We start from the raw sequence: 22,329 nt of genomic DNA on the forward strand, positions 1-22,329 counted from the left end.
GGCTGCCTCCATGCCTGCATAAGCATGGTGTGCATGTGATTGTTTACTTGATTAAGGGCAACTTTCTAGTAGCTACACCACTGAGGAATTTGACTATCTGTTCCCCAGCAACCATTAACTACAAATGCTCTCCAGTGGGAATGGAACTTTCTAAGCCCCTCTGCACAGGGAACCAGCGTCTTTGAGCCCACTGTTGGATGACTTCTACTGACCAACTGTGTCCTTTCTGACCATCCCTAAGCTAGGGAGTTAACATACGTGGATTGTGTTCTTGATCTTCTCACTGTCAAACTTCTAATTGCATTGACCAATAAAACATGCAGTGAGAAGCTCAACATCAGGGAATTAACACCCCTACAACTGCATCAAGGATACATGTTGCTTCCCAGTTCCCACCAGACTTCTTCTGTGGCTGCAGAGAGATAGCTGTGGCATCTCCAGGTGTCACAGGATTATGCAGCTCCTTTCCATGAGGAAAGACAGGCTTTCTCTGTCAGAGAGAACCTATAACATGGGAGACTACTTTAGAATGATTGGCTTTGATGAGGAACAGGCAAATATTGCCTTGGGGTCAAATCTGGCTTGTTGCCTGTTTTGGTTAATAAAGGTTTTTTGGGTTTTTTGTTTGTTTGTTTGTTTGTTTGTTTTTCCAGACAGGGTTTCCCTGTGTCCTGGCTGTCCTGGAACTCACTCTGTAGACCAGGCTGGCCTTGAACTCAGAAATCCGCCTGTCTCTGCCTCCCAAGTGCTGGGATTAAAGGCGTGCGCCACCACTGCCTGGCAGTTAATAAAGTTTTATTGTAACACAATTACACTCAGCCTTAAGTAGTCCCCTAAGGAACACAAAAGTTTAAATAAATGAATGGGGATTGGCAGGGCATTTATATACTACTTACAGCTAATTTTACAATATAGCAGCAGAACTGAGCAATTGTGACCGAGCCAGAGGCTGAAAACATTTACAGAACATTTAAATAATATAATAATACATTTTACAAGACATCCTCAGGCTTAGAGCCATCCATCGCCACCTCCTGTGAACACGAGGTAGAATGGACTCTATCCATAAATAGGGGATCCTACCAGTAAAGACAAGGGGAGCAGAAAATAGCTTGTTATCATAGGCAGAACAAGCCCGTGCTAAGGGGTTGGTGTTAGACAGGCACCGTGTTGCTGCTACACTGGAGAAGACCACCAAGTGGGGTTATGGGGGTATGCAGCCCTATGTCGGCTATGTCAGCTTCAGCCTTAAGGTAGTGGTGGTCCCTGCTCAAATCATCCCCTGTTCGCTCAGGAGACTACTGGGAGAAATGGCTGGAGAATGTCCCTGGGCTATCCCGGAGAAGCAAACTGTGGCCTTCTGCCTCGAGATTATGTACAGAGTAGAGGCTCTCTCACAGACTGCCACCAGAAGCTCCACAGAGTTGGAATTACAATGATCCAACCTGAGAAGGCCAAGCACAGGCTACCACCCTTTTCTATTAATGAAGTCTTGTCATGTAGTCCAGGCTAGCCTTAAACTCAAAAACCTTCTGCCTCAGTCTTTTCAGGACTGGGATTATGTCACAGCCCCCAACAGGATTATAGGCACTTATCACTATGCCTGGCTGGATGAGGCAGATATCTCTTTTTAACTCACACCCTCTGTCTTCTTTTCACCCATTGGCTGGTGAATTTATTTTTAATTGAACTGAATTTAGTTTATTAAAGTTCAGATAATTCTCACTTAAAATTTTTTTCCACACTATCACACCATTGAGTCAATTAAGCTCTGGACAAACCTGGACATAAATTCTTCAAATAACTGTATGGTATCACCATGTATGAACTATTTCATTTCTGAAGGCTCTTAGATTACTTTTTATATATGATATATATATATATATATATATATATATATATATATCATATGTATTATGCAAACGTATATATGCATGAAAATCTTTATTATATATAGATATGTGTGTGTGCAATGTGTGTGTAAGTGTGTGCATGCTTACACTCATGTCCATGTGTGAGGGTGTGTGTGAGGGTGTGTGTACCATGGTGTACAAGTGAGTCTGCAGAACAGCCTCAGATGCTGTGCCTGGTCTTCTAGCTTGTTTGAGACAAGCTTTCTTGTTGTTTGCCATTTGTACTCTAGACCATAGCCTTCAACATAATTATAATTTATATTTACCTTATTAAACATCCGGTCAGTGGTGGCGAATGCCTTTAATACCAGCACTTGGGAGGCAGAAGCAGGCAGATTCTAATCTAGACTTTGGTTCACTGGCCTGCAGGGGATCCCTGTCAACCTTCCCCATCTTCCGGTAGGAGTGTTGGGCTCACAGATTTCTAAGATGGTCAGGTTTTCTTGGCAAGCACTTTCCCCCCAGAGCTATCTCCCTGGCCCTTCTTTGGTGTTTTGGTGCTGGGGATAGAAGCCAGGGCCTGTACAGTCTAACCATAAGTTCTACCACCGAATCACATAAACTTTGGTAAACAGATTTGATCTGCTCTCCTCTTGCTGATCTACCTTTTGTTTATGGGTAGCATCAGCATCCACCCTTGCTGGTTGAAGAAGGATTACCTTTCTTCCCCGGCAGAGGTCGCTGAGAAACGGAGAAGGGAAAGCAGGATGTTCCAGGATCCAGTTATAGAAGCAGAGGAACAATTCCTGTCCCGTGGGAGGACCTTAGAGTCCTGGTTCTCTCAGGCCCTGGCCAATCATCCTTGAGCCAAGTGAGGGTTGAATTATTTGTGCAACGAATCCACGGGAGAGAAGTAGACAACAAAATCTGTCTTCACAGTCTTTTTTTGACCCTGATTTAATGTGAAAGCAGGAGAGAGCAGGTGGCTAAGAACAAAGGGAGCGAGGCCGAGCGCTCTGCAGCGCCCTTGACTCTGTGCGGTTCTCAGGAAGCTCACGTTTCTGTGGTTGAGTTTTCTTTTCTCTCTTTACACGTTGGGAAGAAGGTTTTTGTTGTTGTCGCTTTAATCCACGGACAGGAAAGAGATTATTGTTCAAGATTCTTCGAGTATCTTAAAAGGATTTTAAAAGTCACGCTCAGCAGATTTTTTTTCCCCAGTCAATGAATTGTATTTATTTGAACACTGTTTTGTGTTTATTTAAGTGATTCTGTTAGTTTTCTTATGCTAATGAGCACAACTTCCCTGTCTTGAGACTTGGAAGTCAAATACAATAAAGACCTAGCCAGTGTAAAATGGTTCCCTATTTCATACTTTGCAAATTATTGGCAGAAATCATAAAGCATCTATGTAAATAAAAATCTGTTTTTTTATATTAGATTATTTTTAAAACGGTGTGTGTGTGTGTGTGTGTGTGTGTGTGTGTGTGTGTGGCTATGGAGGTCAGAGACAGATATCAGGTGTATTTATAGCTGAATAAGATCCCATTGTGTCTACGACGTTGGCATTTCGTCTAGGCTCCGCCCCACAGTTACCTGGCAACCACCAGGTGTGCCTGACTCATTATAAAAGGGGCTGCTTGCCCCCTCCTCGATCTCTTGCTCTTGCTCTTCCTCTCTTCCCCTCTTCCCTCTCTGTCCCTTCTTTCCTCATTCCCCTCCCCCTTCTCCCTCCAGGTGCTCATAGCCGGCCTACTCCCCCCCCTTCTCTATCTCTACTACCCCCTCCCCATGCCCTAAATAAACTCTATTCTGCACCATACCGTGTGGCTTGTACCTCAGGGGGAAGGGATGTCTCAGCATGGGCCCGCAGAGGCACTCCTTCCCCCACACCATGCCGCACCCCCACCAAACATAGCCCTGGCTTTTCTCTCTTTTTTATAAAACACAACATAAGAACCTCATTTTCTTTATTCATCTGTGATGGGCGTCTAGGCTAGATCCATATCTTGATACTGTGAATAATTCAGTAGCCAACATGGATGTGCGCATATCAATATGGTGTGTTGACTTAAAATCCTTGGGGTATACGCTGAGGAGGGGTGCAGCTGGATCAGATGGTAGGTTCATTTTTAGTCGGTTGAGACGGCTCCATGGCAGCAGAACCAGTTGTTCATGCACAGGGTTTCTCTTCCTCCGTTCTCACCAGTATTTGCTGTTATTCCCCGCCCATTTAAAAAAAATAGTGTACAAAATAAACTTCATTATGACTCTATTGGCGGTTTTTTTTTCTCTTGAGAATGTAATTTAATTTTATTCTCTTTTCCTTTTTCTCCAACTCCCCTCCCCCCATATATTCTCTCCCACTTTCCTTCAAATTCATGGCCGCCATGAATAACCAGTTACTGCATGCACATATGCATTTGCATATACTTACATATTCCTAACTGTAACCTGTTGCATTCACACAATGTTACTTGTGTGTATGTTTTCAGGGCCGACATTTTGGGACTGGACAACTAATTGGTGTGCTCCTCCTTGGGGAGGATCGCCTCTCCCACCCCCTGCTTTCCTCAGCCGCCTGTAGTTTTTGTATAGGTTGAGGCTTCTTGGGCAGTTTGGTGTTGTTTTTCTTGATAATAAACAGCCATTCTGGTTGGGGTGGGATGGAATCGCAGCATATATGTATATCGCAGCATATATATATATATATATATATATATATATATATATATATATATGTGTGTGTGTGTGTGTGTGTGTGTGTGTGTGTGTGTGTGAGTGTGTTGGGGGGGGGGGTGTCCATTATCTGGATTCAGTTCTCTTCTGCCACCTTGTGGGATCCTGGAATCAAACTCAGGTTGCCAGGCCTGTATTCAAGTACCTCTTCTGGCTGAGCAATCTCACAGGTCTTCAACATAATTTTCATTTATATTTCCCTAATTAAAAATATAGCTTGGTGGTGGCAACAAATGCCATTAATCCCAGCAGAGAGGCAGAGAGGCAGAGAGGCAGAGAGGCAGAGAGGCAGAGAGGCAGAGAGGCAGAGAGGCAGAGAGGCAGAGAGGCAGAGAGAGGCAGAGAGGCAGAGAGGCAGAGAGGCAGAGAGGCAGAGAGGCAGAGAGGCAGAGAGGCAGAGAGGCAGAGAGGCAGAGAGGCAGAGAGGCAGAGAGGCAGAGAGGCAGAGAGGCAGAGAGGCAGAGAGGCAGAGAGGCAGAGAGGCAGAGAGGCAGAGAGGCAGAGAGGCAGAGAGGCAGAGAGGCAGAGAAGCAGAGAGACAGAGAGACAGAGAGACAGAGAGTCCAGAGGCCTGAGGGCGGAGGGCAGAGGCTGGAGGGCAGAGGCGGAGGCAGGCAGATCTCTGAGTTCAAGCCTGATCTACAAAGTGAGAACTGGAACAGCCAGGGCTATACAGACAAACCCTGTCTCAAAAAACAAAACAAAGAATATAACAACAGTTTTTCAAATCTCTATTGATTTGTGCTTCTTTTGGGAACTCCTGTTCAGTTCATTAGTTCAGCCATTGGTTTATGGCTGATATAAACTCTCAAGAATCAAATAAGAACAAAATGTCGGCAAAAGGAATAAAAGTAGTGAAGGGATGACATAAACCCCCTTTGTCTCCATTTGAGGACCAGGTCTAACTTCAAAAAGAAGGCCATAGGCACCAGCTCCAGGGACAGAGTATAAAATCCAGAAACAAGGCCATAAAGGCCCCTCCCAAAGAACAGCCTGGGGACGACCACAAACAGGAAAATATCTTATCTCAGAATGGGCAGCTGTGCTGGGCAGCCCTATCTCATTCTAGGGTTAAAAGGAATGCAGACCACTGACCACCTGTGACTCTCTAATTACATACCAGTGAAATTTTAGGTTACCTAATCCTTCTAGAGAGTTCTCCCCTGTTCCCTATAAGAAGGCCTGTACCACCTTTGTCTGGGATCGCCACTTGGAAGGATGGCTGACCCCAGCAAACTGGCTGTTTCTGCAGAATAAACACTCTGCCTTTGATACTGTCACTGTCTGAGTCTAGGGTCTTCCTTCAGTGATTTTCGGACTCTAACACGAGAATAAATGGAATTTTAAGACTAGGTCTCTAACGTCCTGGGCCAGGGTAGGGTTTGTGACCTCCTGAAAAGTGTCCTCCTCCCAGGAAAGGCAGATGTGAGGCAGAAACAGGAGCAAGGAAACTCTTAAGTTTGTACCCTGGGATAGAAACAGTGTCAAACAAAGACCAGGAGAGAATTTCAGATGCTGAAGAGGACACTGAGGTGATACCAAAGAGGTTTGAGATGAGTGGGAAGAGGAGCGGGGACCAGCGACGGGAGCCTCCTTAGTGAATGAATGAATGAATGAATGAGTCCCTCACACGCCCACAGTGCGCATGCGCAGGATTTTAAAGCTTAAAGATTAAATAAATGGGATGTGCTTTTGTTTAGTTAACCTGAATTTTGCCACTGTTGTCTCGGCCCTGAATCAAGCAGTATGTGAAGAAAAGAAATACTTTTTTTTTTCTTCCTGCCACAACCTAGCTAGGTAGATGTTTATGAACATGCTTTCCAGGAAATCACAAACCCTACCCTGGGCCAGGATGTTAGCGACCTAGTCTTAACTGGCTCTGATCACTGTCCTGGTCCAGTATCGGCAACTTCAGTAAGGAGACGACCAGGAGCTCGACTGAAAAGAGCTAAGACTAGAGGAATGGAGCCTAAGAGAGCAGTGTGGGCATCAGTAAATGGATCAGCGGAGTATTCCGTGATCCAGGTTTTATGCCTAGTCCTTCCCTCTCCAGGGATGTGAATGGAATAGAGTAGAAAAACCACAAACACCACAATGCAGTACTTTACACAAGTAAGGCTAAGATTTTCCTTAACTTCTGTTTCGATCATAAATAAAACTTTATGTGTAAGTATAGTAGTCAGTGTCCGGGTTTGAACGTGAAACGCCCCACTTGGTCCTCAGTAATGGCGATGTGGAGGTGGAGCCTAGTTGGAGGAAGTGAGATACTGGGATGGGGGGGTGGGCCTTAGGTTTTTACGCTATAGCCCCACTTCCTGTCCGCCCCCTTCACCCTCTTACTCTCTCTACCCTTCCCCTTCCCCTCCCCTTCCTGGTCTGTGGAGGTGGAAGGAGTCCTAGCAGCCGCCCTCACCATGGAGCTGCCTATCTTCAGCTACCATGGACATCTAACCCTCAAACTAATCCAAAATAAACATTTCTGCCTTCAAATTACTTCAAGTAATTGATCAGAGTGATGAAAAACGAAACTACCATTCTAGGTCACACACACACAAAAAATTACTGCTTGGATCGTTGCCAAAACAATTGATCTTTGAGCACATGGTATGGGCTAGCGGTGAGGGTTGGGGCACAGCTGGTGTGAAATGCTGAGGACAGAGCCAGCCAGTGTGTTCCAACTCATAAACAGACAGATTCAAGTCATTATCCTCACCCTGCTTGAACACCGTGCCATCTGGAAAGCTATACAATGTTACTGCCCTCTCAGGCACTAGTGATTCTAGTTAAGTTAAGCCTTGGGCTGGCCCTGATGTCAGGATTTTTAAACACCCAGGTGATTCTAATGAGTAGCTGCACTGGCTGGTTTTGTGTGTCAACTTGACCCAAGCTGGAGTTGTCACAGAGAAAGGAACCTCCTTTGAGGAAATGCCTCCATGAGATCCAGCTATAAGGCATTTTCTCAATCGGTGATCAAGGGTGGGAGGGCCCATTGTGGGTCCTGCTATCCCTGAGCTGGTAGTCCTGGGTTCTGTAAGAAAGCAAGCTGAGCAAGCCAGTAAGTAACATCCCTCCATGGCCTCTGCATCAGCTCCTGCCTCCAAGTTCCTGCCCTGTGTGAGTTCCTGTCCTGACTTCTTTTGGTGATGAACAGCAGTGTAGAAGTGTAAGCTGAATAAACCTTTTTCTCCCCAACTTGCTTCTTGGTCATGGTGTTTTGTGCATGAATACAAAGCATGAGTAAGACAGTAGCCAAAGCTGGGCATTGTGGGTTATGCACAGGGCCCTTGCTTCTAAAGCATTCCCTATGTCAAACCGTCAGTCTTGCCTCCCTCATCCCAGCCCCCACCCCATGCTGCTTAGTAGGACCAACAACATCTAACTCTTCAGGCTTTACAGGTTTCTTATAGGGAGCTGTTAGCAAGTCCATCCCTTAGTCCATTTGATCCTTTGGCTGGATAGATAGAGGTTGAGCTTTGTAAACACGTATTTGTGGTAAAATGCTCCTTGGCTTCTTAAGATAGACTCTCAGACACTGGCGTGTAAACGAGAGGGTTTTGTGCTGTTGTTTTGATCTTTGTTTCCACCTCTTCTCTGGTTTTGGTGGAATTTTTGAACTACTTGTTAGTAAAGTTTCTCTCCAGACTCTGTACTTCCAGCTTCTTGGTGTCTTGCTCAAAGAACTGAAGAAACAGACAGAAATAGCCAAGTAGCAAGGGAATTTTGTTAAAGAGCGAAATGAAGTTGCTGGCCAGATGAGCCGCAAGGGAGCAGTGGACTACTCCAGCTACCGTGTTGAAGAGCGCAGTTGGTTGCCGTTTGGAGTCTCCAGTTATGGGGTCCAGCAGAAGGAGGATTGGTTGCTACAGGTGAAGTGTGGATGGGTTTCCATTTTGATTGACAGGCTTGGGTGATGCAAGCTTTAACTCACTGCTCTCATCCTTTCCCATAGTGCATCTGACTTTAATCATTTTCACACTTAATTGTGTGCAGGCATCACATGCTGTAGTAGGAGGTTTTCCCTAAAAGTTCATTCCAAGGACACAGGTAGCTTGCACATGCGTGAGCCTGTGATGGATAGTGTCATCAGCTTGACACAAGTTGGAATCGCTTAGAAGATGGGCTCTGGGCATGCTTGGGAGGTTGCTATAGTGGCTATGGTTTAATTGAAGTGGGAAGACAATTCCCTGGGGGCGGGGGGGGGCCTGAATTGTATAGGACAGAGAATGGGAACCGAGCTAGCCGCTAGCATGCAGTCCATGTTACCATCTGCTTCTTATTGCAGACTCGGTGTGACTAGCCACTCTTCCCTGGTGACTCTCCTTCAGGCATGGCTGCTGCAACCATGAACTGTGAGCTGAAATGAACCCTTTCCCCTTCCATTGGTATTGTCAGAATATTTTATCACAGCAACAGGAAAGAAACCAAAGCACACCCCAAACCAGATCAGACCGGATCATCCTGTTTTCCTTAGTTTTGGATACATTTGGACCCTGAGGGGGAATTACTGAGAGGTTGCTGTGGGGTGGAGATCTGAGGCATCGTTCAGAGCCAGGTGTGTGTGCAGCTCTGTCCGTCCAGGTGCTAAGGGTCCCAGGTTGCTAAGAGCTTTATTAGTAAGGGTGTGTGTCCAGCTCAAACTGAGTGCAGACTGGGTTGCTAGGCTCCCCTTATGCCTGCCTCATACTTTACTTTTGCAGATGGTAGCTAATTCATACTAGTGAGATAAAAATATGGTCCAGCTTGAGCTATGGAGGGAAAAATAAATGAGTACAAAGTCATTACAGATTGTTTTGGATGACAAATGTAGTAGAGACCTAATTCTGTTATTCTTAATCAGATATTAATGAGGCAATTTTACCTTAAATATTAAGTAATGAAGAACCGGTCTGTAGCTCAGTTGGCTGAGTGCTTGCTTTCACAAAGGAGCCCTGGCTTTGATCTCTAGTACTGCTGCGTGTGCTGGCTTCAACCCCAGTGCTGGGAGGTAGGTAGAGGCAGGAATATCAGAAGCCCATCCTTAGGTACAAAGCAAATAGGAGATCATGCTGGAGTACATAAGACCCTGTATCAAACAACACAAAAAGCCAACTACCACCTACCAACCAACAAAACAAATAAACATCCCCCCCAACACAATCCTAAATAGACTAACAATCAAATAGACACTTAGAAACAGAAAAATGCTAGACAAATAGACATTTGAGAACATTGCATTTAAAAAAAATTACCACTAGCTATTTAGAGAACTCTAAGGAAATCAAAACACAAATTTGCAAAATCAGAGCCAAACTAACCAGCTATCCAAAGGAAATGAAATATTTCCCTTTCTGAAAAAAATCTAAGCGCTGTGCACAAAAGACGGATCAATTGGACTGATTTTCTATTACTATAATGAGATATTAAAGGTTACATAGTGTCAAGAGCCCAGTATCTTATCTGTTGTGAGCAGGTTGTGATAAGGCCTTAGTATCCCAGCAGGGAGAGGAGCAGCAGGTCCTGTGCACTCAGAGGTGGTACACTGGATTGACTGTAAGATTGTCAGTTCAACGAGAGGGGAGAGAGAGTACTCCAGAGATGGAGGGTTTGACATTCAATTGCTCTTTAATAATGCACAGCAAACAATATATTATTACCAATGCCAAGGCTATTGCCACAATGAGGTATTGCCACATTTCCTATGCATTGCCTCTGTCAATATCAGCACAGTGAACACAAATAATAATTGCTAATTACCAAAGAAACAAGCATAGCAATAAGTACATCATTCATTCATGGGTTATACGACCTGAGTCCTTATGCTGGTTTCAGGTTCAGGTCCAGAATCCGGAGGTCCAGCTGATTGAATTGATAATTTGACCTCGTAGGGGGCTTGACCACACAGTCAGGGGTGTCAGTCTCTTGGCTGCTGCTTTGATGGTCGATATTGCAGAAGAGGCTTGGGCGGAGGATCACGTTAGCCAGTCATGGCTACCAGTATGATATTGTGCTCTAGTCGGGGCTCCTCTTTTATGCTGAATTTGGGGTTACTGCTGACGTGCACGGCAGACAGCCAGACACGTCAGGTTATTGCCGGGCTATGACGTCATTGCAGGTGGTTATCTTACTTATTTAAAACAGCTTATTTTTACATATTTTGATTCATGAAGTTTCAAAACAACTTTTGGTTATCATAGTGCTTTAAAATATGTCATAACTTGTTCTCTTTCCTATTACAAAATGGAGTTGGTCCTGTTAAGGGCCTGCTCCTTACACATAACATAAAAGAGGTTTATTGTAACTCATGTTTCTGACTCTAGGTCAGGGACCTGTATCAGATGGGGGTCTTCCTGCTAGCACAGGCATCACGCGGGGAGAGAGAGAAATCTGAGGGAATACGTCCCTTGTCCCTTCTGGATTCTCTTTTCTTATAAAGCAACTAATATTCAACCATGACAATGACCAAACTAGCCCCCAAAGGCTCCATTACTAAATACTCTGTGTCTTTTTACCACCAAATACCTCACAGTGGGGATGGTATTTCCACTTGGGAACCCTAGAGACATACTGAGGTAGCAAAAAGGATGCCTTCTAGGCAAGTATGAGTCATCCAAAATGACCCCAGGGGAGAGATGTTTCAACAGATCAATTAAGTATTCCTTTTTCTTTTTAAAAAACCTTTTTTTGTTGATTCTTTGTGAATTTCATGAGCCCCAATCCCACTCATCTCACCTCCCTTTGTATCTGCCCTCCACACTTGCAAACCTCTCCACGCTCCACCAACAGAGGGGGAAAAAAATCTCACTGTGGAAGTTGTAGTGTGGTCCACAGTATTTCCTTTTGTCCACACTTCTTTGCTTGAAAGTGTTCATTGCAATGATTCTGTCTGCTTCGAGGCCTCTGGCTTCTGCTACCCCATCAATATTGGATCCTCACTGGGACTCCTCTTGGATATCCTGTTGTTGCCTGTGTCATGGAGATGCTGCAGCTTTGGATCTGTAGTACAGGCCTTCACTCACTCCAGCAGTTTATCAATGGGGTAGATGTTAGGATGGACAAGTCAAAGCCCCTGATCTGGACCTGAGAGATATCTGAGCTTGTCAGCCCACTGGCTCTCCTAGTCTCATGCCCTTGGGGCCAGTTTACACACAACCACTGAAATCTGAGCCAGCTCTACCCTGCTGCCCAGGTAAGGTGCAGGGCTCATTCTCCCAAGTGTTGCAGCCAGTGAGGGACACGGCCAGTTCTCCAACTCATGACCCTGGGGCCAGCTCTCCGGTCTGCCATAGATGATGGGTGATAAGGGTGGGGGAAGTCATCTCTCTGTACTGCCATACAGAAAACAAGAGACAAGGCTGCCTCTCCCACCAGCTCCCTGTAGGTGGGCCAGCTCACCTACAACCTTCACATTCAGGGTCAGTTCTACTGTGCTGCCCATGTGAGGTACAGGGCCCGCTCTCCCAAGTACTGCAGCTGGTGAAGGGCAGGGACAGCTCTCCTGATCTTAGGGCCCCAGGGCCAGGTCTTCCATCTGCCACAGATGGTGAGGGGGGGATGGGGAATGGGGAAGGAAGGTATCTTTCACTCATCCACAGGGTCACTCTCTCTTAGGGGCAGAAGGGTGGAGTCAACTCTCCTGTTCTCATGCCTATAAAGCCAGCTGCTGTAGGGCCAAGACCTAGATGTGGCCTCTGTGGCAGCACAGGTCAGGACCCTACTATGGTCCCAGGTGGCATCCCTGGCTACTCACCTTGGGCTGTTTCTCACCAGAGCCTTCAGTCCTGCCTCTCTTCATTGTGCCTACGCCCTTCTGTTCTCTTTCTCTTCCATTTCTTCACCACTTGCTCTTCTTAGTGGCACCTGGGGTCTCTCAGTGTCTGGGGTTGTCTTAGGAATTGTCTCAGGAGTGCTATGCTTTTTACATTATGGTTCATCTCGAGCATGCCCACCCATCCTCCCAGGCCTGCATAATGCCAGACTGGTGTTCATCTCAGGCTAGCTCCCTGTCTGGGCCTTATGGTGCTGGTCTGGTGGTCATCTTGGGCTTGCTCCTTGCTTGGTTTACCTGAGTCTGCCTTGGGCTCACTCAGACCCGGAGGTCCCGGGCAGGGTTCTTTTATTCTCTGGCTTGCTTCCCGTCCTGGGAGCCATCCAAGCTTGCCTGGTGCCACACTGGTGGTGGTCTCAGACTCACTTTTTTCAAGGAATGTCAGGCTACTAATCATTCAGACATTTGTAGGTCAGAGCACTGAGCACAGACATAGCCTCTCTTCTCTGCCACCTACTGCCGCACGTGGGACACAGCAGCCACATCTGCAATGCCTCTAAGGGCCAGAAGAGGGCGTCGGGTCCTCTGATACTAGAGTTTCAGATGGTTTGTGAGCCACCAAGTGGGTGCTGGGTCATCTTTCCAGGCCCAAGGTATTCTAAGAAAACTTCCAGGCCTTAAATTTTTAATAGCTGAAGGCAACACAGTCTTTAATGAGCAGTTAACCTCCGGGCTGCAGGAGAGCATTGGGAAGAGCCCAAAGCCTGTAAATGTGGAACAGTGACTAAGTCTGCTGTAGACCCTAAAGGGAAAAGCACAGACTACACTTTGTTAGGTCTCAATTGTTAGAACTAATGGCTAGCCTATTAACATATCAAAGCCGACACTGGTCAACAGGCTCTCAGCAAATTCCTGTTACAGAGTTCTGGTTTCCCACAGCCCTTCCCTCCCCGCCCCTACCCTAAGTCTCTCCTGCCCCTGAGCTTCCCTTACCTTCCTTCCTCCTAGCTTCTGATTCCCATGCAACTCCGTCATTTTTTCCTGCTCCTCTTAGTTTTCTTGCACCCTCTTGGCCTCTTGGCTCCGGGTCCCCTTTCCTGGCCTCTCTTATCTTCTTTCTCTCTCTCTCCCCCACTCCCTCCCTGGGCCCGGTTCTGTCTCTATCTCTCCTCTACAATAATACTTGATAGGTTATTTCTCTGCTGTCAGTGAAATTAGCCAATTCAAGCCAGATTAGATTATATTAAAGGCAGGTTTATTGGGAAGCTGCTCTCAAGTGGGTGAGTTCATTGGTTCCCAAAGGATCAGGGCCAGGGAAGTTGCCATGGGGAAAGGGGATGGGAGAGGGAGAGAAAATGAGAGAAAGGGGTGCTTGTGTGCAGAGAGAGAAGGGGGGAGGGTGAGAAGGAGAGAGAGAGAGAGAGAGAGAGAGAGAGAGAGAGAGAGAGAGAGAGAAAAGAAGAAGAAGAAGGAGGAGAAGGAGAAGGAGAAGGAGAAGAAGAAGAGGGAGAGTACAAAATGTCTGGGTTATATAGGGAGGAGGAGCCTCTGGGGGAAAGGAAGTTCGGGGTTGAGAGCAGCGTTGCCAGGTAGGGACTGAGGGATGCTGGAAGAACCTGGAGGCCACGTCTGCTTTGGTATGTAAAATATGCATCTCTGTCGTTGGTCTGCATTTCTGCCAGAATGTTGCTCAGGGGAGGCAGAATGCAGTCTAGGATAGGGGTCCCAGTCTGTGTTCTAGGTGAGAAAAAGTGAGATCTGGGACGGATGCTGTGATTCCCATCTTCCTGTATGTCCAGAAGATGCTGGGGACCTCGAGGAGTTGGGAACAGGGGTCCAAGGGCCCATCCTGAGCCCCGGACAAGGTAGAATCTGGCTTGGCTCTGAGTAAGTGCCAGAAGTATGGAGGGGCTGGAAGAGAGGCCTTGTCCCGGGAAATCTGAGTGAGACTTTTTACTACACCCCAAGCAGAGATCACTGATGATGAAGAAGATCGGCGCCTGTCCAAACTGTTTTATTCACGGCAGATAAGGATGCATATGTCTTATTCAGGGTGAATCAGGGATTAAATATCGTTAGTAGGAAGGGACACCCTGGAAGGGAAGCTCATTGGCTAAATACTAGGGGCCTGCTGAGACAGCTAGATACCTCAGTAGCATGGAGAACTCTAGGTTTTCATGCTATCTGCCCTGTTGTCATGGTCCTTTTAGTGGGGTGTCGTGGTCACATGTTCCAGGACAGGTAGTCTGGCCAGGAGCTGATTCTAACACCTACTGTTCTCAGTTATGAGATTAACCTGGGGGTTTTGAATCTGCTTCGACCTTACCAGTTCTCTCTGGTGGCACAGTTCCACTTGCTCACCCACCTCCGTCTCTTGTCCTGGGGTCTGAAACCAAACATGAAGGATGCTGGACACTTAACAAAACGTTCATTAGTGATTTTATTTCCTCTTTTGAAAACCTTCTGTTCAATTTCATCACACATATTTTTGGTTGGGTTGTTTGTTTTCTTGATATTTAGTTACTTGAGTTCTTTGTGTATTCTAAATACTAATTCTTTCTTTAGTATATAGACTGAAAGGATTTTCTCCTGTCCAGTAAGTAGGCTGCCTCTTTACTCAGTTGACAGCAGCCTTTGCTATATATAAGCTTTTCAGTAAGTTTATTCCCAGATAAAAATAAACATATTTTTAAAAGTCTGGGAGTGAAAGAAAAATGAAATTTAAAAATGAGCAAGGTAGCACAGTATGCTTCTTGTTACTGTATTGCGGTTTCTTTGAACTTGGAAGCATAAAAGAGGACTTCAGGAAAGAGAGAGCCCATCTCAGGAGAGAAGCATGCTGGGACCAGATATGGCTTTAAGAATAGGAGACAGAGGTGGGCAGATCTCTGAGTTCAAGGCCAGCCAAGGCTATATATGGTGACCTTGTCTCAGAAAACAAATAAATAAAGATGGGGGGTTGGAAGGGAGGGAGGGGATAGTGGATGACAGAATACAGAGTATTCCAAGTACATTAGGTGCCAGTATAGGTAAATTCAGGGTCTATTTCTTTTTGCACCAATTGATCAAGGCACTCTCAAAATTTCCAGAATTGGTTGGTCTTGGAACGGTGTGACAGGACAGAACACTTTAGTTGAGAGTGCTGGCAGCTTCCATGGCCTGGTCTGGCCCCCTCCGTCATCCTGATGGAGAACCCTTCCCAACAACCAGTCCTTCTCCATCTACAATGGTCAGAGTTTCTTCTAGCATGAAACGTTAGCCTATCACCCAGTCTCAAAACATTTATGCTGTTGGACATAGGAGCAGGTGTCTGTCAGCCATGGCTTACAGCACACGGGGTGTGCATGTCCATAGGGAGCACTCACTGTGGTCTGCATATCACTGCTCAGAGGACAATGAGCCAGCTGTGTGACGACTGCTGAGTGTCCTGCCCTATGACTGCAAGGACAGCCTCTGGCACCACACGTGGCTCCGCTCACGTGCTCTTTAACGGGTAACATCTTCCCCTCTGGGAACTGTCTGTATGGTTTTATAGTTTGAGTAGATAGGTGGGTTAACGTGTACCGATCAAAGTGCAAATGGGTTGCACGGAGCCACCCTGGCCTCTCCCTACACCCATCCGGAATAGAGGGGGCACACATCATCAGGAGTCAGGGCTTGAGGCCTGGCTTGCTCACAGTGTGACCTGGCCCTCAGCGTCCTCAGGATTCACAAAGGGTGGCCCTGGGTGTTGAACCAAATGTAAGCCTGAGCTCACAGACGTGCTTTATTGATCTGCTGTCAATTGGCTGTGCTGAGCAGAGGAAGTGGGGGGTGCTTCATGCTCCAATCTACATTCTCAGCTTCCTTTCACAAACCACACCTGCCTCAGATGACCGGCCTCGCCCACAGGGCAGTCAACTGCAGCTGCAGAGGCTTCGGTCTCTTTACTCAGCCTAGCCTGTCTTCCACAGATGACCCCCCCCCCCCCCCGCCCTCCACACTGTCAGAGATCCATCAGCATGATCTGCTGACCCAGCAAACACTCAGTCGCATTCTTTGATCATGCTCCAAGGTTTCTAGCACTTTTATAATTTCATGACTCTGAAATTTGGTCTGACTGTCAGTCCAGAGGATATATTTCTTTTCTGCATTGCTTAAAAGCCTGGACATTTTAAACTAATGTGGGTATAGTAAGCTCTGGCTGGCTGCTTTTCTTTCTTTCCTGTTAACTTGTAGCAGGCAATCCTTGGTTGCCATGGAGATTCACTTCCCTTAATGATATGCTGTGCAGGGGAGAGAGGTAGCAATGGTGGTAGGTATGCGAGCCTTCTCTTTCCCTCTGTTCCCCAGATGCTCCTCAGTGCCACAAAGGACTAGATCAGGCTGCCAATCAGTCTCTCCAGATACACCAACTTGAGAGCTGTCAAGATTTAAATTCCTGCTGAGAGTCTCAGTGCACACGTGGGAACCCAAAGAAAGGCTATTTTCAACCTGCGAAAGCAAAGCGTTCGGCAGCAGGGCTCACGGGACGTAATTAAATGGATGCGATCTTACTGGAAAGGGCTTTCATTTCTCCCACCTCAAGTGAGCATCCTTTGTGCAAAGCCTCCCTGCTTTATAGCTGCCCTGTGCTCACAAACCTGACTCTAGCAATCTCTGCCTGCTCTCTCTCGCTGCTGATATGCTGTGCCTGGACCCTGATGGCACAGAAGGTCATGAAAGGTAATCCAAGGGTTGTCGTCCTTCTGGGGGAGCTTGAAGCTCTGAGATGGAAAACCCATGCTGTCTTGGGTCCAAGCCCTTTGCATCCAGGGTTTGCTCCCTGGAATTTGTCCTGGTATGTTAAGGTGGACCTGCACCCTGCACCCCGCTTATAAAATTCTGAAGACCTTGATCCTCAGGATACTTATTATTTTTGACAGGGTCTGTAGTCTAGATTGGTCTTTAATTCATCCTTTTGTCCTTAAGTGCTAGGATTATAGGTTTCTGACAATCCATACCTAGCAGTTTTATTATTTATTTGTGTATTATGTGGTATGTATTGCATGCACACACATGAACATAGGCCAGTGGTTCTCAACCTGTGAGTTGTGACCCCTTGAGGGGTCAAATGATCCTTTCATAGCCTAAGACCATCAGCATATTTACATCATGATTCATAACAGAAGCAAAATTACAGTTAAGAAGTAGCAATGAAAGTAACTTTATGGTTGGGGGTCGCCATGACACAAGGAGCCATCTTAAGGGGTGACAGCAATAGGAAGGCTGAGAACCAGTGGCCTAGGCCAGACACGGCCATAGGTGTGCATCTCGGTCACTTTCTACCTTATTTTTTTTTAAGATTTACTTACTTTTATTCTATGTGTATGGGTGTTTGGCAAATTTGCATGTGTGTATATGTGCACCATGTGCCTGCCTGATGTTCTCAGATGCCAGAGAAGGCTTCAGATCCCCTGGAACTAAAGTTTTGGTTGGTTCTGAACCAAGCCATGTGGGTGCTGGGATCCAATTCCCAGTTCTTTGTAAGAACAGCATTGGTCGTAACTTCCGAGCTGTCTCTTCAGCCCCCTCTCTTAGGCTGGAGTTTAGGGATTTGGCTAGAATAGCTGGACAGTGGGTTCCAGGAGTCTGGCTGGCTCTGTAGCTCCCTCCCTCACCTCACAACCCTGGGCTTGTAGGCGTGAGCTACTGAACTGGCTTCTCTATGTGTGCTGGGTATTTAAGCACAGTTCTTCGTGTTTTCTTGGCAAGCACGTTACCCACGGAGTCACTGGCCCAGCCCTGGGGTCCAGCTTGGAATCATGACCAAACATGAACTAGCGAGCTGAAGAGAACTGAACGTGCAGAACAGAGATAATGTAGCCCACCACATAACAGTCTTTTCTCCTCCCTGCTTGCCTTTTCAAATTCCTACGTTGTTAAAATTCAATTGAAAGAAGTAACCGGTTGGGCGTGTATGGAAGTTAACAGGATCTAGGTGGACAGAGGTGTGTAGTATAAAACCATAACATCTCTGTATTTAGAATTTTAATTATAAATATTGGAAATCGATTAAGTAACTAAAGCCAAGTACACATATGGATGGGCCTTGCAAAGCCCACTGTCATGACTTACTTGACCATTCAGTGAATATCGAATCATTTGAAAGCATATAAATACCTGGAGACTTCACACAAAAAGAAAATCAGAATTTTTGCCAGGTATGGTGATGCATGCCTATGATCCTAGCACTCAAGAAGGGAGAGGTAAGAGGATTGCAAATCTGAGATTAGCTTAGCTTATGTAGTGACACTCTATCTAATATATATATATATATAATATAATATATATATAATATAATCTATATATATATATATAACAGAACATGTTATATATATATACATATATATGTATATATCAGAACAGAAGAGATGGCTCAGTGGTTAAGAGCACTAGTTTCTCTAATAGAGGACCCAGACTCAATTCCCAGCACTCAAATGGTGGTTCATAATATCTGTAACTTCAGTGTCAGGGGATCCAACACCTTCTTCTGACCTTCTTGGGCACCAAGCACACATGTAATGCACAGAATGAAGGTCAAACACCCACATCAAACTATATAAATCTAATTAAAAAGGTGGGAGGGATGGAGAGGTGGCTCAGTGGTTAAGAGCACTGGTTGCTCTTCCAAAAGTTCTGAGTCAATTCCCAAGCAACTCCATGGAGGTTCACAACCATCTATAATGAGATCTGGTGCCCTTTTCACTGTATATATAATAAAGAAATAAATCTTTTTAAAAAGTTAAAAAAATGTTGCATATACATGTATGTAAGTAAAAATTTAGAATCTGGATTTCCAATTTTTCCAGCCAAGTCGGGAGACCAGCTGGCCCTGAACTCTTGCATGGCAGCCATCAGCTGCGGATAAGTGGTAGTCATTTCTTTTCACTGAATCTTATTATTTCCATAGATATGAATTCCTCATTTATGTTACGTGAATAAACTAGCTTGGTTGGTAAAGCTGAGCTGGCACAAACTGAAAAAGAGGGAAAGTCATGAAAACAACGGCATCTGAAGTCTGTCAGGGCTACATGTGCACACACATCCTGTCACATCCAAACACTCTTACACATTAGCCTTTGCTTTGTATGGTTGAGGGCCAAAGTCAAAGCCACTGCCTCCTCCTTCTGGTCTCAGCCTACGATGCTGCTTGGTGCCACACCACCAGGTTAGTGAGCTGAGCGATTCACAAACACCTCTGGGCATGCCTGGATCAAAGGGGAAAAAAAAAGTTGGGGCTGGCGGAGCCTGGTTGCACTTAATTAGAACATCTGCCTCCATCGGTGTCCTAAGACCAGGTCTCCCGTCAAATCATCAACATTCATAAAGCCCCGCTGAACTCAGACGTCCTGGAGCCTAAACTTGGTGTGTACGTATCACGATGGGAAAACAATCTCTTTTGTTTTTCTTCTTGGCCATAAAGCGGATTTGTAGGCCCAAATGCCTTCTCAGAGAGAACTAGTGCTTGCCTCAGGGTTTAATGTTTCCAAAAATTGATTTTTCCCCTTTTTATTTATGCCTTTACCTAACAAAGATCTGCATTGAAAATGATGGCTTTTCTGGCATATATATATGCATGCCTCTGGGTTAGGAGGTCCTAGGGTAGAAGCTACATTTCAGTTCTAGCAGTGCATCATGGGTACTGCAAGCCTGTGGTGAGGGCAGACTTGGGTCCCTTCATCTTTCTTACATTCTTTCTAGTGTTCGTTTTATCAGCTTGGAACACAATCTATGTGTCTTTCCACGGCCAGCTGGTCCTCACAAGACCTGATCCTTCCTTATCTTCCAACGCTGTATTCATCCCTTCCCTTCCCACGCTCCAACCACACTGAAGGAAGCCTGTCTGCGTCAGGCGCAACCACACTGGGCTCGCCTGGTTCCTCTGCCTTGGCTGTTCTTGCTCAGGTCTCGGCTTTTGCATTCAGGTTTCAGAACACATGGAAGTTCCTCAGAGGCACTTTCTGACGACCACACTCTCTTTTGTACATCCTGGTACAGTACAGAGTTATTTTAAAATCACCGCTATACAAATATTCTCATGTACTTGTTTAATGTCTTTTCCACTTAAGTGCAAACTCCGCAGAAGCAGAAACTGTGTCCCCTGTTCACCACAGAGGTCCCCAGACCTAGAGCAAATATATAACTCACGAAACAAGAGAAACCCAACAAGTAGGCCACTCGCAGTCTCCTGAACTGTGTGTGTGTGTGTGTGTGTGTGTGCGCGCGCGTGTGTGCATGAGGTTGTCCCATTTATGCATGTTTAATAGTCCTCTAGTTTGTTTGAGTCTGCCTTCAAGAATAGCATTTGTCGATTCCATAAATGTAGACGTCAACGTCAATATTAAAATAAAGCTGGAGGAAAGGAAGGTTTGGATTTGACAACTCAACGATTTCCTTAACCATTAGTTAAGAGCTTTTATGACAAAAAGGCAAGGTTGCCCCCTAGTGTTCAGATGTATGGTTGTAGGTGTGACACCCACAATAATACCTTTACAAAAAATGGTATGTCCATAGAAAGGCAAACTTCTACAGTTTGCTATAGTACAGACTGAATTTGCCACAGAACACCCCCTACACACACACACACACACACACACACAGTATCACTTCACGTGTATTCTTTCAGTACTAGTCTTTCTGCCAAGAGTTGAGATACTGTCATTGTTAGCTATTAAAGAAATCCAAGCCAACTGGGAGACTTCTAGCTCAGACATCTCATCTTAAGTTGCACTGGTCCTCTCCCCCATCAAGGCACTGTGCTTATAAAGTCAGTGAAATCGGGTCTAAGGAAGGTGCCAACCACCACCACATCTGGATGGGGATTTTCTCTCGGGGGTTTAGATGATATTGGTATGTCCAGGGTGGTTGGGCCACAGACTTCCCTCAAAAATTAAGAACACCCCAAAGCATTCAGACTTGAAGGAGTTAAACCAAGCACAAGACAATGATGCCTTGGTGGGTAGGCCTGGTGTTTCCATTCCTGTGCCACACTGAAGACTGACAAGACAAAGAAAAGCCTGAGAGTGAGCTGGAGGAGGGTGACTCCGGAGGAAAGAGCCTGGGCCATTTATCGGCTCCTAAGATAATCTCAGGAAACAGGGTTCTTTCAAATGGTAGAAAATGCATGGTGAGGTGAGCCGGCGGGTGGGAATAACCATGGCAACCAAATTATCCTTCTCTTACAGCTTCTCTTTCCTTGAGTTCAAAGGTTGGTGGGTAGGAGGCCATTACAGACTAGCCAGCATGGTCTACATCTACGGCTGCCTCTGCTTCCCGAGCATGTGAAGCAATGCCCTACCTTGGAAGACATACCAAATGCCTCTTATGCCAACTGTCTATTTGTCTTCTATATGCTAACTCACTGTTCTATTTTTACTCTAAGATGTATTTTCATTTGGTGGGAGAGTCTAACTCTGTAGCTCAAGCTGGGCTGGAACTCACTATGTAGCCTAGGCCAGCCTCAGACCCAGGGCAGAGAGAAAACGCAAAATTAACCTAAGGAACACAGGGTTTATTCTGACTCTCAGTTCAGTGGCCGGTCATGGTGGGAGTGATACGTAGTATCTTGACTGATACTCAGAAGAGGGAATCTCCGTAGAGGAATTGCCTGCATCATATTGGCCTACGGGTGTGTCTGTTGGGCATTTTCTTGATTATTAACTGCTGCTGCTGATCTTGCTGGACTGCTGGGCCTGAGCTAAGACTGGCAGCTGAGCAAGCCAGTAAGTCACTTTCCCTTAGTGTTCTACTTCAGTTCCAGCCTTCCGGTTCCTCCCTCAGCTTCTCTCTGAAATGGACTGTAATCTGTGGGTCAGATAAGCCCTTGTCTCTCCCAAGTTGGTTTTGGTTGGTGATTATCGCAGCAGTAGAAAAGTTGAACAATGGGTGGCAGGAGACAAGCTGGCAGGAGCTTGCAGCAGCTGTCAGGGCACTTCACAGTCAGAAAGCCAGGAGCGGTGGCTTCACTCTGCCCTC

The 22,329-nt window shown here is 45.9% G+C and overlaps 1 non-coding gene across 1 annotated transcript; it reads right to left on the bottom strand.

Annotated features, from left to right (window-relative positions):
• Nucleotides 1–12,770: 12,770 nt before the first annotated feature.
• LOC117720233 (small nucleolar RNA SNORA17) lies at nucleotides 12,771–12,900 on the bottom strand. The gene has a single exon (XR_004608266.1). It is a non-coding gene; the product is annotated as a small nucleolar RNA SNORA17 (small nucleolar RNA).
• Nucleotides 12,901–22,329: the final 9,429 nt, after the last annotated feature.

Source organism: Arvicanthis niloticus, chromosome 14, assembly GCF_011762505.2.
Source record: "Arvicanthis niloticus isolate mArvNil1 chromosome 14, mArvNil1.pat.X, whole genome shotgun sequence".
Taxonomy (NCBI): domain Eukaryota; kingdom Metazoa; phylum Chordata; class Mammalia; order Rodentia; family Muridae; genus Arvicanthis; species Arvicanthis niloticus.